Raw genomic sequence first — 18,821 nt, 5'->3', positions numbered from 1 at the left:
TAGTCGATGGTCTTGGTTTCGAAATAGATGCTTAGTATAACTGCACTACTACCGGATTTAATATAATAAGACACTGAATTTGATTTAGTGGTATCAATAGTTTTACAGGTTTATTAGTACGTATAGAAAATTTGCAAAAACAGTGATGACAAAAGGTATTATGAAGTTATATTGACTTATCGATAACATGAATGTGAATATAGAGATTACAAATGTCTATGTTAATATACAGATGACCAAATAATGGTGTGTTCCCGTACTGGTCATGTTATGTGGCGTTCATACTGATCGCTGTGACATCCAACAATATCTTCTGGGTAATCGTATGCTCTTAGTATTAGGCTGTCCCCATTTTTATTATAATCCAAAATGCAATTATATTTTTTTAATGAAGTCGAGTCCCAAAATTCCATCACATGGGATTGGGAAATTGTCTTCTACTATGTGAAATTCGTGTCCTATTAAAATAATATCATCTGTTAGATCTGCTTTTACTGTTCCAAGTGTGCTTGTTATGCCTCGGCCAATACCTTTTAAATCTGTGATCTGTGAGTTATTTATTGTGACATTACTGTCAATTTGACCCTTCTTTATTATTGAGATATTCGCTCCTGTATCTATCAGGTACATTGAAGTTGACTTATTTAGAGTAGTATTGGAAAATATGTAGCCGTTTAGATGCAAGTTGAATATACATATTTTATTACCGTTAGAATTTACTGTTGGAATGGAGTTTGCAGGTTTCTTTTGTTGGTTTATACTACGGAGATTGCTCGTGTTACTCTGATTTGATGATCTTGACTGACCTCCAAAATTGCGTATTAGGAAATTATTATTTTGTATATTACTATTATTATTATTATATCTGTTAGTATTACCGTAATATCTTCGGTATTGGTTACCTCGATAATTATTATTTTGGTAGCTTCTTCGGAAGTTACCTCGGTAATTACCTTGTGAGCGCGTCAGGCGTTACACTGTGTTTGGGTTACCAGTGACTTCAGTACAGCTATTCGTGAATTTTGAAATAGCCTCGTTCATAGATGTCAACATTCCTGCTTGCATTATCAGTTTAACTCTTTCGTTATCCGAGTTCTTACACATGGCCTTAAAGCTGATTGTGTGGCATATTTGGTTGCCACATCAGCTGCAAGACCGTCAGATATGTAAGCACCCTCCAACAATTTTGTTAATTTTTCGATTTCGGCAGTGTACTGGTTAGCTGTTTTAGTCGCTGTTGGACGTTTAGGAGTTTAGCCGTCAAAACTTCACCTTTAATTGTTGAACTCAACTTTTGCCTTATTGCTAGTATTGAATTTCAGTGCTCAAAAGGTTTCTAGCTTTTCCCTTGAGCTTAGTTTTTATCATGGAGACTGCTATGGTCTCATGAGTATCCTTAATTTGTTCTAGGATATCTAGTGCGTCTAAGAAGCTATGTAAGTTCTCATGTTTACCGTCAAACTCTTCAGACCGATCCAGACAAAATGTCCTCAGTAACGCATTATCCACCACCCACCACCGTCAAACAGTTGCGTGGATTCTTTAGCATGGCTGGTTGGTATCGGCGATTTGTACCCAATTATGCAACTATTACTACCTCTCACTGATTTACTCAAGAAAGCTAAATTATTTAAGTGGAACGATAGTGCCTAAGAAGCGTTCGATAGACTTAAGAATTTGTTTTCATCTGCTCCTACACTAGCTAACCCTTACTATGATAAACCATTTTTCATACAATGTGATGCATCTAAACTTGGCATTGGTGCTGTTTTAGGCCAAGTAAACGAAGAAGGGGTTGAAGTACCTGTGGTTTATTTTTCACAAAAACTCAACAAAGCACAGGGAAATTATAGTGTAACCGAGCTGGAATGTCTTGCAGCCATTTTAAGCTTGCGCAAGTTTCGCGCGTATATCGAGGGGCAAGACTTCACGATCATAACAGATCACGCAAGCTTACAATGGATAATGAAGCAAAAAGATTTGAGTGGTCGACTGGCGCGCTGGTCTCTGAAGCTACAGCGCTTCCGGTTCAAAACTGAGTACAGGCGTGGCTCGCTTTGTCAAGGCAAAATTTCGAAAAGCTCAGTGAAATAACCCTATTTCCGTCAATAGATCTCAACTCAGATACCTTTGAATCTGAAGATTATATAAAACTGAAGACACAAATTGAGACAAATCAACCCAATTTTCCAGTTTTACAAGTAAAAGAAGGCAAAATATACAAACCTATTGAAAGTCGCGATGGGAACGAAATGCGGGAATCATTCTGTTTGAAACTATGGATTCCCAAAGAGTTAGCACAAACCACCATTGAAAATGCTCATTGCCCACAAAACAAATGCCATGGAGGTATCTCTTAAACTCTCGAAAGGTTACGACTAAATTTTTATTGGCCTTCAATGATAAATGATGTACAAAAACTTCATAGCGTGCTGCGACATTTGTCAGCAAAATAATTATCGAAACACTGTATAGCGACCGCCAATGACCGGTAATTTTAAAACCTCGCGGCCATGACAAAGGCTATATATCGATTTGATAGGCCTTTATCCACGATCAAAAGCAGGCAACATTGGTGTCATTGTTATTCTTGATCATTTGACAAAGCTTCCGTTTTTGAAAGCTGTCAAAAAGTTTACTTCACCAGTTATCTGTGATTACCTACAGGAGCATATTTTTCCCATTTTCGGTACACCCGAGTACACCTTGTCCGATAATGGAAGTCAATTTAAGTCTTCCCAATTTGAATGGGTTCTTTCTGCCAGAGGATTAAAACATCTACTTACGGCACTTTATAGTCCACAAGATAACGCTAGCGAGAGGGTCAATCGCTCAGTGATTGCTGTTATTCGTTCATACTTAAAAAAGAACAAACTGAATGCGGTAAGACCTTGTAGCTCATAGCTGAAGAATTGTGGTCATCTTTCCATCAGAGCATTGGCCCTACATCCTATTATTCCATGTTTGCCCAACAAATGGTTAAACATGCCGAAGAGTATCAGCTCCTCCGCACGCTCGATTCTTTGGGGGGGGGGGGGGGGGGGGGGGGGGGGTGTTGTAGTGAACAGAGATGATGGGCTTCAACTCGTGCGCGCTGAAATCACGAACAATATACACACTTCCTCCGCGAAGAGATACAACCTAAGTAGGTCGCAAACGCTCGCAGTAATTGAAAATGTTTATCGTAGAAATTTTGTTCTTAGCGACCGTTCAAAAAAATTCAATGCTAAATTTGCCACAAACTGGAAAAAGAAGCGGTAAAGATGGGTTTGATGGTGAATGAGGACAAAACGAAGTACCTGCTGTCATCCAGCAAAGAGTCAGCGCATACGCGCCTTGTCAACCACGCTACTGTTGGCAGCCATAATTTCGAAATAGTAAAAGACCTCGTTTATTTGGGAACCAGCATCAACACTAGCAACAACATCAGCACTGAAATACAGCGAAGAATCAATCTTGCCAATAAATGCTACTTTGGACTAGGTAGGCAATTGAAAAGTAAAGTCCTCTCTCGGCGAACGAAAATCATACTCTACAAGTCACTTATCGTACCCGTCCTGTTATATGGGGCAGAAACATGGACCATGACAACAGCAGATGAAGCGGCTTTGGGAGTGTTCGAGAGAAAAGTTCTTCGAAAGATTTATGGACCTCTACACGTTGGCGATGGCGAGTACCGAAGAAGATTTAATGATGAGCTGTACGAGCTATACGCAGACATCAACATAGTCCAGCGAATTAAAACGCAGCGGCTGCGCTGGCTAGGCCATGTTATGCGAATGAATGATGATGCTCCGGCCAAGAAAGTGTTTCTATCGGAACCCGCCTATGGAAGCAGAGGTAGAGGGCGGCCCCCACTCCGTTGGAAGGACCAGGTGGAAAACGATTTAAACTACCTTGGTGTGACCAATTGGCGCCGGTTGGCGGAGCGAAGGAGCGACTGGCGCGCCTTGTTTGACGGCCATAACCGTTTAGACGGTTAAGCGCCAGTTAAGTAAGTAAGTAAGTAAATTTGCCCCAGTTTTTATTAAAGCCAAAGTTATTAACAAAAAGGGAAACAACATGTATCAATTGCAAGATAAAGAAAATGGTACGATAGCTTGGTATAATGCGAAAGATATCAAGCCTTGTCAAACCCAATGTTAATGTTTGCGCCAACTCTAAGCAAAAAAGGGCGAAATGCTGAAAACAGAGTTTTTTATATGGGCATAAATAGGTATCTACTTGGTCTTGCAGACATTTTTCTTCGCCCGAAAAGTTCTTTTTGGATTTGGCGATTATTAGGAGCAGTTCATCTTTAAGTATATCTCTGCGGATAAAGTATTTTTTTCCAAAGTATAAAGTTAAATAAAGTAAAGTTTTGAAATAACAAAGTTTTAAATAAATAAAGCCGATACGTTTCAGTTATTGTGAATCAAAAAATACCAATTGCACAACGTATGTATTCTAGGAAGCAGGCGGAGGATTTCGCTTTTTAGCCTATAATCCAACATATTTTCATCACAAACAACATTTCTCTGCTCCAGAGGAGGAAGCCCGCATAATTTAGCGTATAAAAAAAGAAAAAAAACCCTTATTATATATATTTGAAAAACTTTTACAGTACAGTGTATATATATATTGTTACGAATATTAGCAAAACTAAGGAGTGCTGCCAGCTCTAAGCCGATGCCAAGCAGTGACGTGAATGCACATCAATAATTCAATAATCATGTATCTACATAAACGAAACAATAACTGCGTCTACATATAAGTACCATGTACGCATACGAGCAGCGGAGAGTCAATGCACAAATACATGCATATATCTGAGGTACTCCTATAAGTATGCAATGAGAAAAACTATAAAATTGTGCAATTGTAGTTACAGCTGAGAAGTTTGAGACCTACTGGACTAGTAGATTCTGGAAGCGCCTAGAAGATGTATAAAATTGTGCAATTTTAGTTATACTTGAGAAGTTTGAGAGCTCATGGACAATGCTAGTAGAGTCTAGAAGATGCGAACGAGGAAACCAAAGAATATAAATGGCGACAGATGTAGAGGCGCTGTAGGTAATACAGTTTGATTTAAGTTGTCAAGCAGTTACGACTAAGACGATATCTAGCGAGCAATAGCAGTATTATTTTGAAATTCAGCTATCAGTTTGGTTATTAAGCTATTCGTTGATTGTTATTGTGAAGTATTTTAATAAAGGCCATTTTTCCATTATTCAATATTGGGGTTATTTATTCAACAATTTAGGGATACGAAACTAGCAAAAGGGCAAATAAGAGGATTTGTAAGTAAATTCGTTAAAATTGGTGTAAGAAGAGGAATTGTTGAATGAATTCCGGAGGACAACAAGGACATGGCAAAGTTCAGTGAATTGAAGATCCAACAACTGAAGAAGGAGTTGGAGAGCCGTGGATTGAATACATGCAGCGTTAAACTCGAACTTCAGGCACGGCTACGAGAGGCAATGGAAGCAGAAGGAATTGATGTGGACGAGTATGTCTTTTATCCTGATGGGGACGAGACAACAACAATAATTGAAAAGAAAAACGAAACATCGCAGACAATTACCAGCACAGACTTGAACATGATATTGGCTGCAATAACTGCTCAAACATTGACAGTAACATCCAAGGTGGAAACACAGCTCGAAGAACAGAAGACATATATGGCATCACAATTGAAAGAACAGAAAATACACATGGCGTCACAAATTGCAGAACAATTAAAAGAACAAGAGGCACGCATAACATTACAGCTCGAAGCACAAGAAGAACGTATCTCAACAAAGCTGGAGACACAGGAAACAAAATTCTTATCGCAGCTGGAGGCGGTTAGTGAACGAGTAAATAAAGTGGAGGCCGAGATGGATGCTTTGAAAGATCGGATTCAGCAGTTACAATTGAACTTTCCAATCACTTCAACGTCTACTCCCCAACGTTTGATGGTTCTGTTCCATTCCAGGTATTTAAGCTCCAATTTGAGAAGACGTCGGCAGCGAACAACTGGAATGCTGAAGATAAAATTGCTGCACTCTTCGTAGCATTGAAAGGGCCAGCAGCCGAAATCCACATTGATGGTCGCTGTCGAGAGACGTTATGGAAGAGAGCATAGGAAACAGATATTCCAAATTTAGTTGCAAAACCGTCACCAAAGAGCGAATGAGACTTTGCAGGAGTTTGCCTCGGATGTTGAAAGGTTGGCTCATCTTGCAAATGCGGACGCACTCGTGGAATACACTAAAAGGGTAAAAATCAAAAATCCAGAGCTTCATAAATGGCGTACGAGATGTGGAAACGAAGCGGGCTCATATGAGAATCCAAAACTAACGTTTGCCGTGAGTTTAGTTTCTTGGATCGCAGAAATGCGGATGTTGTGCCGCTTCATAAAATCATCTATTTCCGTGATCTTCCCGATTAACCCATTACAGTTTAACTGTAGTATTCTGAAGTGCAAAAGGCGTCGCCAATCTGGGGGTAAGTGGCGGGTGACTACGCCTGATTTGAGGGAGGCCAGGACGCAAGTGCTTTTGTGGCCCCTTTTGCGGCCTGGCAGAATTGCGCATAAACCCCTCGAGGTGTTGCCGTCACTGAGACCAGAACATCTAGGAAAGTGGCACCATCCAATGCAGAAACTGCATTGGGCAGTTGTCGCAAACATATATATTCTGTGCTGACAAACGGTGCACAAGGTGGTAGGGACGAAGAGTCTGTTTCGGTGAATTGCACGTGTTCTAGCCGGAAAGAGGGAGAAAAAGACGGGGGCAGGGGCTGATGTTCGGCATTCTTACCTACTCTGCTAAGGAGATTATAGTTATGAGTAGAAGCGTCCGTATGAGCTGGTGGGGCAGTGGGCGCGAGCAGCAGCGGGTATTGTAGTGTACACAGCCAACAATTTCAATGCCAAATATTTAAATCAGTTACCCTGTAACAAAAAGAGTCTAAATTTTCATCAACACAAAAAAAGGCATCTGATAATTTTTGCTGGCATAGCCATTCACACGATTTAATACAGGTATGTGTACAACGCACAACCAAACAAAATTTGCACTCCGGCAAATTTGCTAACGTTGCATTTGCCATAGAAGTCACAGCTCAACACATGTGTTTAGGTACATATTTTGTGTCGAGTTGTATGTAGGTATGTAAGTATATATGCTTATGGTAAATAAGTATGTATGTATGTATGCTTAAAGTAAATATGTATGTAAGAATATGTTTAGAATAATTTAGTATAAATAATCTGACAATATTTGAATAAACAAGCATTCGCTCATTGATGTTGAAACCTCTCAAACCCGATTATTCGTTTTTAATCTTTTATATGGCGATCCTGCCTATGATTCTGGTGGCTGATTTTTCAGCCTAATTTCATAGCTGGCAAGAATACGCCTTTTATATGGCGATCCTGCCTTATTATACTGGCTGATTACTCAGCCTAATTCATTGGTAAGGATTTTACTGGCTGATTACAGCCTAAGCCTTGTAAAAGAAAGAAAAAAACAAGTAAGGAAGGCTAAGTTCGGGTGTAACCGAACATTACATACTCAGCTGAGAGCTTTGGAGACAAAATAAAGGAAAATCACCATGTAGGAAAATGAACCTAGGGTAACCCTGGAATGTGTTTGTATGATATGGGGATCAAATGGAAGGTATTAAAGAGCGTTTTAAAAGGGGGTGGGCCATGGTTCTAAAGGTGGACCAGGGGTGACTCTAGAATGTGTTTTTACGATATGGGTATCAAATGAAAGTTGGTAATGAGTATTATAAAAGCGAGTGATCCTTAGTTCTATAGGGGGACGCCTGTTGTGTGTTTGTACGATATAAGTATCAAATGAAAGGTGTTAATGAATATTTTAAAAGGGAGCGACCTTAGTTCCATAGGTGGACGCCTTTTCGAGATATCGCCATAAAGATGGACCAGGGGTGACTCTAGAATGTGTTTGTATGATATTGGTATCAAATTGAAGGTATTAATGAGGGTTTTAAAAGGGGTGCTGGTAGTTGTATATGTGAAGGAGTTTTCGAGATATCGACCAAATGTGGACCAGGGTGACCCAGAACATCATCTGTCGGGTACCGCTAATTTATTTATATATGTAATACCACGAACAGTATTCCTGCCAAGATTCCAAGGGCTTTTGATTTGCCTTACAGAACTTTTTCATTTTCTTCTACTTAATATGGTAGGTGTCACACCCATTTTACAAAGTTTTTTCTAAAGTTATTTTTTGCGTCAATAAACCAATCAAATTACCATGTTTCATCGTTTTTTCGTATTTGGTATAGAATTATGGCATTTTTTTCATTTTTAGTAATTTTCGATATCGAAAAAGTGGGCGCGGTTATAGTCCGATTTCGTCCATTTTTTGTACCAAGATAAATCGAGTTCAGATAAGTACGTGGACTTAGTTTAGTAAATATATATCGGTTTTTGCTCAAGTTATCGTGTTAACGGCCGAGGGTGAAGGACAGACGGACGACTGTGTATAAAAACTGGGCGTGGCTTCAACCGATTTCGCCCATTTTCACAGAAAATAGTTACCGTCATAGAATCTATGCCCCTACCAAATTTCAGAAGGATTGGTAAGTTTTTGTTCGACTTATGGCATTAAAACTATTCTAGACAAATTAAATGAAAAAGGGCGGAGCCACGCCCATTTTGTAATTTTATTTTATTTTTGTATTTTTTTGCACCATATTATTACTGGAGTTGAATGTTGACATAATTTACTTATATACTGTAAAGATATAAACTTTTTTTTTTTAAATTTGACTTAAAAACACAAATTTTTCTTTTAATTGGGCGTGGTCGTTCTCGGATTTTGCTAATTTTTATTATGCATACATACAGCAATAGGAGTAATGTTCCTGCCAAATTACAGCTTGCAAAACTTCTAAACTACTTTCTTTTAAAAGTGGGCGGTGCCACGCCCATTGTCCAAAACTTTACTAATTTTCTATTCTGCGCCATAAGTTCAACTCACCTACCAAGTTTCGTCGCTTCATCCATCTTTGGTAACGAATTATCGCACTTTTTCGATTTTTCGAAATTTTCGATATCAAAAAGTGGGCGAAGTTATAGTCCGATATCGTTCATTTTAAATAGCGATCTGAGATGAGTGCCCAGGAACCTACATACGAAATTTCATCAAGATACCTCAAAATTTACTCAAGTTATCGTGTTAACGGACGGACGGACGGACGGAGGGACGGACATGGCTCAATCAAATTTTTTTTCGATACTGATGATTTTGATATATGGAAGTCTATATATATCTCGATTTCTTTATACCTGTACAACCAACTGTTGTGCAATCAAAGTTAATATACTCTGTGAGCTCTGCTCAACTGAGTATAAAAAGAGAGAAGATGAATTAAATTCCGGCACCAACAATAAAAATTGCGGCAATTGAAAAGCTTCGACAGAACATACACTAAAATTGGAACGATACAGAGAAGATTAGCATGGCCCCTGCGCAAGGATGAGACCGAAATCGTGAAGCGTTCCACATTTTTAATGGTGATAAGATGATATAAACAACAGGACTGGCAGCATAATAATTATAAGTATAATAAGTATCTTAGCTTAATTATGAAGTCATTTTGACAATTTAGACATTATTTTTAAGAAGGAAAATATCCGGGCAACCTAACGGCTGCCTATTGACAAGCAGTAATTAAAATTGCTGCTGTAAAAACTTTTTGGTTACCAATTATTTAGTTATGTTCCCAGAAGAGGACATACAAAATGAAATTCAATTTTACCAAATTTTCGATAAATGAGTTAAACTAAATTTAAATTTGCAAGTACGTGAAAACAAAACACCTGAGAAAACTAAGCAAGGCCCTAAGCCAATAACAATCGAGGAGCACAGAAAGAGAAATAGGATTAAAAAAATTGAGGAACCTGAAGTTCCAAAGCCGGTCAAATTGAAAAGAAAAAAAGGGGAGGAAAGCAATTTGGCCTTCGAAAACCAATAGCCAAGATCTATGAAAAAAATAAATTTAAGCACTAATTAGGCAGAAAAAATTCAACTAAAACAAGAAATTAAGGGATTAAGGAATAATAATTATAAAAATAAAAAACCAAGAATAGTACTATAAACATTAGGGTTTTGGAAAAAAAATAAAATACAATTTTGTAAAACTATTAATTTTAAATTATGGAAAGACCAAGGAAAATTGAAACTTATGTAAAAGGCCTACTTGAGGACCTTAAAAATGAAATTGAAATTATAGATGAGGAAAAAACTCTAATTTGGTTGAAAAGTCATTGGAAATTTATTGATATGACTGGGGAACAAACAATATGGAATGTAAGAAACCCACAAGCAACAACACCTGAAGAATTATATAGGTTCGAAGTCAAATTTATGGGAAGAACATATTAAAATATTGAAAAAAAAATTTAATAAAAAAAAATTGTTTTCTTTCATATTTTTTTTTACGAAGGGAGGCCAATAATCAAAAATAGAAAAACCAACGGCAAACGTTGTAAACTCAGTCCAAGTAGTAGACCATACTGAGGCACTAGATACTATTAAGATCATGCTTCTAATCATCTGCGTAGTTAATTGCATCAGTTTGTTTGTGAAACTCTACTCAACCCATAAAAAATTCTTAAAAAAGCGATATGCCAGCCGCGCCGACGGTTTAGATAAGACTTAAATAAATTCAACAGTTAAAAGTTAGACTAGACGGCAATCGAAAAGACCAAGCACATCAAATTTTTTCCAGCGTTAGAGACAAATTGATGTCCTCACTGGCAAGATATGATATAGAATTCATAGCACCAACGAGTTACAAGAAGGAAATAGAAATAGACTTTAGCACATTCCTGCTGGAGTCAGCCTCCGATTTAGAAGAGGAACCAGAAGTAGAGCAAAAAGAAGAAGAACAAGTAAGGAAGGCTAAGTTACATACTCAGTTGAGAGCTATGGAGACAAAATAAGGAAAATCACCATGTAGGAAAATGAACCTAGGGTAACCCTGGAATATGGTTGTATGACATGTGTATCAAATGGAAGGTATTAAAGAGTATTTTAAGAGAGAGTAGGCCATAGTTCTATGGATGGACACCATTTAGGGATATAGCCATAAAGGTGGACCAGGGCTGACTCTAGAATTTGTTTGTACGATATGGGTATCAAATGAAAGGTGCTACTGAGCATTTTAAGAGGAAGTGGGCCTTAGGTCTATCGGTGGACGCCTTTTCGAGATACCGCCATTAAGGTGGACCAGGGGTGACTCTAGAATGTGTTTGTACAATATGGGTATCAAATGAAAGGTGGTAATGAGTATTTTAAAAGGGAATGGGCTTTAGTTCTATAGGTGAACGCCTTTTCGAGAAATCGCCATAAAGGTGGACCAGAGGTGACTCTAGAATATGTTTGTACGATATGGGTATCAAATGAAAACTGTTAATGAGTATTTTGAAAAGGAGTGATCCTTAGTTCCATAGGTGGACGCCGTTTCGAGATATCGCCATAAAGTTGGACCAGGGGTGTCTCTAGAATGTGTTTGTACGATATGGGAATCAAATAAAAGGTGTTACTGAGCATTTTAAGAGGGAGTGGGCATTAGGTCTATAGGTGGACGCCTTTTCGAGATATCGCCATTAGGGTGGGCCAGGGTGACTCTAGAATGTGTTGGTACGATATGGGTATCAACGAAAGGTGTTACTGAGCATTTTAAGAGGGAGTGGGCATTAGGTCTATAGGTGGACGCCTTTTCGAGATATCGCCATTAGGGTGGGCCAGGGTGACTCTAGAATATTTGTACGATATGGGTATCAAACGAAAGGTGTTATTGAGCATTTTAAGAGTGAGTGGGCATTAGGTCTATACGTGGACGCCTTTTCGAGATATCGCCATTAGGGTGGGCCAGGGGTGACTCTAGAATGTGTTTGTACGATATGGATATCAAATTAAAGGTATTAATGAGGGTTTTAAAAGCGAGTGGCCCTTAGATGTATATGTGAGGGTATTCTCGCGATATCGACCAAAATGTGGACCAGGTGATCCAGAAAATCATCTGTCGGGTACTGCTAATTTATTTATATATGCAATACCACTAACAGTATTCCTGCCCAGATTCCAAGGGCTGTTGATATCGCCTTGTAGAACTTTTTCATTTTCTTCTACTTAATATGGTAGGTGTCACACCCATTTTACAAAGTTTTTTCCAAAGTTATATTTTGTGTCCATAAACCAATCCAGTTACCATGTTTCATCCCTTTTTTCGTATTTGGTATAAAATTATGGCATTTTTTCATTTTTCGTAATTTTCGATATCGATAAATTGGGCGTGGTTATAGTCGGATTTCGGCCATTTTTTATACCAAGATAAAGTGAGTTCAGATAAGTACGTGGGCTAAGTTTAAGTTTAGTAAAGATATATCGGTTTTTGCTCAAGTTATTGTGTTAACGGCCGAGCGGAAGGACAGACGGTGGACTGTGTATAAAAACTGGCCGTGGCTTCCACCGATTTCGCCCATTTTCACAGAGAACAGTTACCGTCATAGAATCTATGCCCCTACCAATTTGAGAAGGATTGGTATATTTTTGTTCGACTTATGGCATTAAAAGTATTCTAGACAAACTAAATGAAAATGGGCGGAACCACTCCCATTTTGAAATTTTCTTTTATTTTTGTATTTTGTTGCATCATATCATTACTGGAGTTGAATTTTGACTTAATTTACTTATATACAGTAAAGATATTAAATTTGTTGTTAAAATTTGAATTAAAAAAAAAATTTTTTAAAAAGTGGGCGTGTTTTTCATCCAATTTTGCTAATTTTTATTTAGCACATATATAGTAATAGTAGTAACATTCCTGCCAAATTTCATCATGATATCTTTAACGACTGTCAAATTACAGCTTGCAAAACTTTTAAATTACCTTCTTGTAAAAGTGGGCGGTGCAACGCCCATTGTCCAAAATCTTACTAATTTTCTATTCTGTGTCATAACGCCAACCCATCTACCAAATTTCATCGCTTTAACCGCCTTTGGCAATGAATTATCGCATTTTTTCCGTTTTTCGAAATTACCGATATCGAAAAAGTGGGCGTGGTTATAGTTCGATATCGTTCATTTTAAATAGCGATCTGAGATGAGTGCCCAGGAATCTACATACCAAATTTCATCAAGATACCTCAAAATTTACTCAAGTTATCGTGTTAACGGACAGACGGACGGACGGACGGACATGGCTCAATCAAATGTTTTTTCGATACTGATGATTTTGATATATGGAAGTCTATATCTATCTCGATTCCTTTATACCTGTACAACCAACCGTTATCCAATCAAAGTTAATATACTCTGTGAGCTCTGCTCAACTGAGTATAAAAACAGGAACAAAAGGAAATTTTAATAGAGACAACAAACTCCCAAACAAGAAAAGACAAAATGGCGCAAACCACAGTAGAATTCTCAAAAACGGCTTCGTCAATTCTACCTGAGTACCATTTCCCACGATATAACCAAGATAGTTGGCCTGTTTCATTCAAAATTTGCTTTTTTCAATGTTGATGGTTAATCCTGCTGTTCTTGAACTTAGCGCCACTTCTGCTAATGTTTTAAGGTGGTTGTCAAAGCTTTCTGATACTATAAGCAAATCGTCGAGGTATTTGAAAACTTTATCTTTTAGGTAAGCAGGTATGACGCGGTCCATGAGTCTGCAAAGGGATTGGGGTGCATTGCATAACCCGAAAAGCATAACACAATATCTATACATCGGCCGATTGGGCACTGTAAAACAGGTAAAATCGCGACATTACTGCGCTAATGGAATCTGCCAGAAAGCTCGTCTGAGATATAGAGAGGAGATGAATTCGGCTTTTGGAAGACGACTTAGTATGCCTTCAATATGTGGTAAAGGATACGCATCTTTGATGTTGTAACTATTAACCTTGTGTGAGTCTAGGCATAAGCGAACTTTTTTTCCTTTTCTTACTAACATTACTGGGCTTGACCAAGAGCTATTTGGTGACTTTTCCTTTACTCCTAGCTTCAACATTTCATCTATTTCACAAATTCGTGAATTCACAAAAGTGAACAAATTTTTCTATAGCTGGAGAAATGAGAAAATAGCGTTGTTTGAAAAGGAGTACGTTTGGCTCTAGAATGTTCCATAAAATTTGTTTTGCCTAAGCCTTCTTTAGCTCGTGCATATCTGGCCTTTGCACTCTACTATCCTCATTGCAGTTAATCGCACTGATCAAATGAGGTGCTATTTGAAATTTTGACCAAAAATCTATTCCAAGGATTAGGTTTTGTTTGAGACTCGGTACAACAAAAAATTCCATTTCAGTTGATTTCCATTTATAAACTACATTGAGTTTGCATGTACCAAAACCAAATTGTTCTTTGCCATCAGCAGTGCTAACTGGAAGTTGGTGTTTGAAGACCAGTTTCCTGTCGGAGCAAACTTTATCAGCAAGTTTATGGCCTATACAGGATATTTTTGCACCGCTATCCAGCAATCCTAACTGCATTTCCCCAAAAACCTGGACTTCTGCATAGCGTTGTAAATGAAATGATTGTTTCTTATAGCGGAGACAAGATTATTAAGGAACATTTGCTGGATTTTGACTTTTTTCCAAAATTGATTCATTCTTAAAGAAGATCGTGTTTTTATCCGAAGCGCGTTGATTATCTCAGCATCACCGAAAATCTCCTTTCGTTTGTTGTTATTATGTTCTAATCGCTTTTCATACGGCAATAAATGTTTTAACTCAGGCTAGTTACTAGTCTGAGTATTGTTGAAGCAGACTAGTTTATAAATTAATACCTGAAAATGAAATGTAAATAAGATGAAATGTAATTAAATAATGAAGTTAAAGAGAAATAATTATGTACTTAACTAAATACTTAAAATAGTGTTACCTTATACTTACCTTATATTTTCTATTACTTACCTTATATTTACTTTATATTAATTTACACTTAACTTATTTTCCCTTTTAATGATTTTAATTACTTACCAATTTACTTACCTTAACTTTTTAGCACCACCCTAATGTAAGTAAATCCATGATTACACTCTGTATTCTACTGTACCTATGTGCATGCGGTGTGTGTATACCTACTAACAAGCGCGTCTTGTCCACGCTCTCTTGTACATATACACACATACGTAGGCTCATAGGTACAGGCGAAGAACTTACCGCTTATTGGAATTGGAAGTTGACAAACTGTAAATTAGATTTAAGAAAATATTATAAAAAGAGGAAATTAATTATTAAAGTGACAGTCAATCACTAATCGACAACGGCGGTATTTTTCTTTTTGCGGATTTTTTGCGACAGGCAATATTATAAAATTTATCGCGTGTGCAATAACAAAATACATACATACATAAATTGATAGTGCAATGCAGTGGCTGAAAATAAACAAAAAAAGCTTAAATTTTTAAAAGTTTAAAAGAGTTTTTTAAAACCATTAAATACTTACCTTGATAATTAAATTTAAAATATTGGTTAAAAATACTTACGTTTATTAAAAACTTGATATAAATAAAATACAACAAAAAATTAAAACAGCGTTAAAAATTAAAAATACAAAAAAAATATTAAAAAAATATTTAAAAATAATATTCAGTTTATGAAGTATTTTTAATGTAAAGCAAATAGCCAAGAATCTACCTGTGAACCCAGCGCGTATATACTTACAGTAACCTGCAAAATAATAGTAGTGCCAGTGTGAAAAACCTGAAAAGATGCAAACAATTAATTTTATTAAGAGGTACTTACCCACAAGTGCGTTACTATATCTAATAAAAAGGGCAAACGAAGTTCTATACTTACCACCAAAAAGCGCTAAGTGCAAAAAAGGGGTTTATTGAAAGGCTATTTGCCCAATAAACTGTGCTGCACACACACAGATACGAAAATACTGCCTCTGATATCCAGTGCCGCCTCTACCCGATACCCCTCCTGATCAAATATTTGGCCACTTATGGATTTCTGGACAGGAATGAAGTGCAGCTGTATACTCTGCAAAAGGGAAGTCGAAGCTGGAAACGAACCAGTCCATAAAGAACAGTATTGAGTGCGAACAATTAAAAGCTGTTGAGGTTGTTGTTTTTATTAAATTTCTGCAAAGATCACCCAACAAGCTTTAATTTTTGGCATCTCTTGTATTCACTTGTAATTAAATTGTTTATGAACAAATTTCGTGAAACAAGATTTCAGGATTGTTTAGTGAAAAACTACCTCATACAATTTCTGACAAGGTTCCGATTACCATTCTGTCAAATATTTTTCGAAAGCTATACAGCTTTAAGTGTTTGGTTAAATCGTTGACCATAATTTGGCTCACGGTTATGCCCTTAAAAAGTTTTCGACATCGCGTCTAGTTTTCCCAATTAAGGGATTATAAGCTTTTATTTCTTGATTTGCGCCTTTCTTTTTGATAGTTCGGGGTGAAGTTCAGCGATTTTTTTTCGTTTCCGTATTGCCGCGTTGAAAACTTCCCAACTAAAAATTCGTCCAAAGTTACTGTACATAGCGAATCAAGATGAGTAAAAGTGAGAATCCACTAGGCCAGGCGGAAGACGCCACTTCCTTAAAAAGACAAAGGACAATTTTGAAAAGAAGCATAGCTCGAATTAAAACGGGAATGCATGATAAGTCACTATCATCAGATCCGTCGGAAATGGAGTGTCGACTCGAAATGCTGAATAATTACAGCGAAGGCTTCTAGCGTGTCAGTCCGAAATATAAAAGATCGATGAAGATGATGACACTCGTGACAGCTTTGAAGATTTAATTGTTGGAACCAAGGCGATGTTAAAATCGATATTGTCAGAGAGCAACAAAACAAAAGCTTCTGACACCTCCTTCACAGCGCCTCACAGCTCAAGGCTTGCGAAAATATCACTGCCCAAGTTTCGAGGGCAGTATTCGGAGTTTAAAAATTTTATGAGTTTGTTTGACAGCCTCGTTCATAATAACCCTGCTCTTTCAGACATTGAAAAATTCACACATTTAGTTTCGTTCTTGTCTGGTGAAGCTTTAGGAACGGTGAAGGACTTCCAAATGACGGAAGAACATTATCCTAAGGCGTTGGCAAGCCTGAAAAGGATATATGACAATAAATGTCTTACATTTCGAAACTGTTTGAGCTTCCGAAAATCCAAAAGCCACCGTCGCTTTCGCCGCGGTCCATGCTCGACACTGTATCAGCTGTCTATAACTCCCTGTTGTCTTTGTGTGATGATAAAAATATTTCCAATGGGATGTTGATACATTTAGTAATGTCGAAGGTTGATCCCACGACGCGGTCTAAATGGGAGGAACAACTTGACTACGACAAGCTTTCGCTATGGAGTGAGTGCGAAGGGACTCTCAATAAGAGATACCAGCATCTCTCGTCTGAAGAAGCGTCGACATCGTCAAAATCGCAGGACACCCAAAGGCAAACCAACAAGAGTGATGAAAAGCCAAAGTCATCCTTTTCTGGCTGCGAAAGCTAAGCCAACTGCTTATTTCCACTGAACCTCCAAGGACCACTTCTTAACCAACTTCCCTAAATTCAAAACTCTCTCTCCACAGCAGAGATTCAATTTCGCGAAATCGGTTCCATTGTGTATAAATTGCTTGCGCAAGGGACATACCGTTACTAAATGCCAATTAGAACGGTGTCCAGTTTGTAACCGGTCACATAACACCATGTTACACCAATACCCGGTATCGTTCGAAACAACACCACAATCTTCAACCTCACAAGCTATGCACACAATGAGCGTGCCTGATCGCGTTATGTCAAGGTGAAAACTTGCTCCGGTGATTATGTGTCAGCTCGTGCGTTCCTTAACTCAGGGTCATTAGTAAATTTTATGCCATAAAGGCTGCGAATTCGGCGAGAGATGTCAACGTTAAATATTATCGGGATTGGTAATGCATCCCAAAAGGTTCGGTCCAAGGTTAGTGCAGTCATAAAATCCCGAGTTAACAATTTCGAGTTTCTCGCAGATTTTTGGGTAATGGGAGCAATTTAGGCAAATCACCCAGATCGGGCTGTTAACACCACAGGTTGGAAAATTCCAGCGAATATTGAATTAGCCGATCCTGGGTTCCATAAATCCTCAAAAGTCGATTTTTTGTTGGGCCGAAAAATGTTTCGATCTTTTGTCGGTTGGTCAGATTTAAACTGACCCAAGGTTTTCGACGCTTCACAAAACACTTTTGGGTTGGGTTATTTCAGGCAAATACGTCTCTCACCAAAGTGCGTTATGCAAAGCCGAAGATGATTCCGAAGCAATTGATGAAATTTTCCAAAGATTCTGGGCAATTGAAGAAACAAAGTTTACTGTCGAACAAATGGAATGCGAAGACTACTTCGTTAAGACTACTGAAGTCTCACCCTGAGGACAGTTTCAAGTAAGATTGCCGTTCAAAACTGACCAAAATGCTTCGGGTCAGTCATTTGAAGCCGCAGCTCGGCGGTTTCAGGCGCTGGAGAGACGTACGTTGAAAGATCCAGAACTTCTTCAAATGTATCTGGAATTCATGGAAGAGTACTTGGCATTGGGCCACATGTGCCCCACTGATAATAAAATCCCGAGTGAAGCCCACTATTTCATTCCGTATCAGTGTGTCTGAAGACCTCAAAGTACGTCGACGAAACTCCGTGTTGTTTTCGTTGCGTCTAGTCGGACGTCAACACAAATTGCGTTCAATGACATTATGATGGTTGGACCGACCATTCAAGAAGAACTTTTTTCGATGCTACTTCGCTTTCGAATGCATAAGTATGCTATTGCGGCGGATATCACTAAGATGTATCGCCAAGTTCTCGTTAATGAAAATAATAGAA

The 18,821-nt window shown here is 38.0% G+C and overlaps 1 protein-coding gene and 1 pseudogene across 10 annotated transcripts in view; one reads left to right on the top strand and one right to left on the bottom strand.

Annotated features, from left to right (window-relative positions):
- Nucleotides 1-18,821, bottom strand: part of LOC137234572 (plasma membrane calcium-transporting ATPase 2-like) — a 2,440,841-nt gene that overhangs the window by 567,162 nt on the left and 1,854,858 nt on the right. The window lies entirely within an intron of this gene.
- LOC137235588 (U6 spliceosomal RNA) lies at nt 9,411-9,510 on the top strand (annotated as a pseudogene).

Source organism: Eurosta solidaginis, chromosome X (genome assembly GCF_040869045.1).
Source record: "Eurosta solidaginis isolate ZX-2024a chromosome X, ASM4086904v1, whole genome shotgun sequence".
Lineage (NCBI taxonomy): Eukaryota > Metazoa > Arthropoda > Insecta > Diptera > Tephritidae > Eurosta > Eurosta solidaginis.
This window is presented reverse-complemented; position numbering and strand designations above follow the sequence as displayed.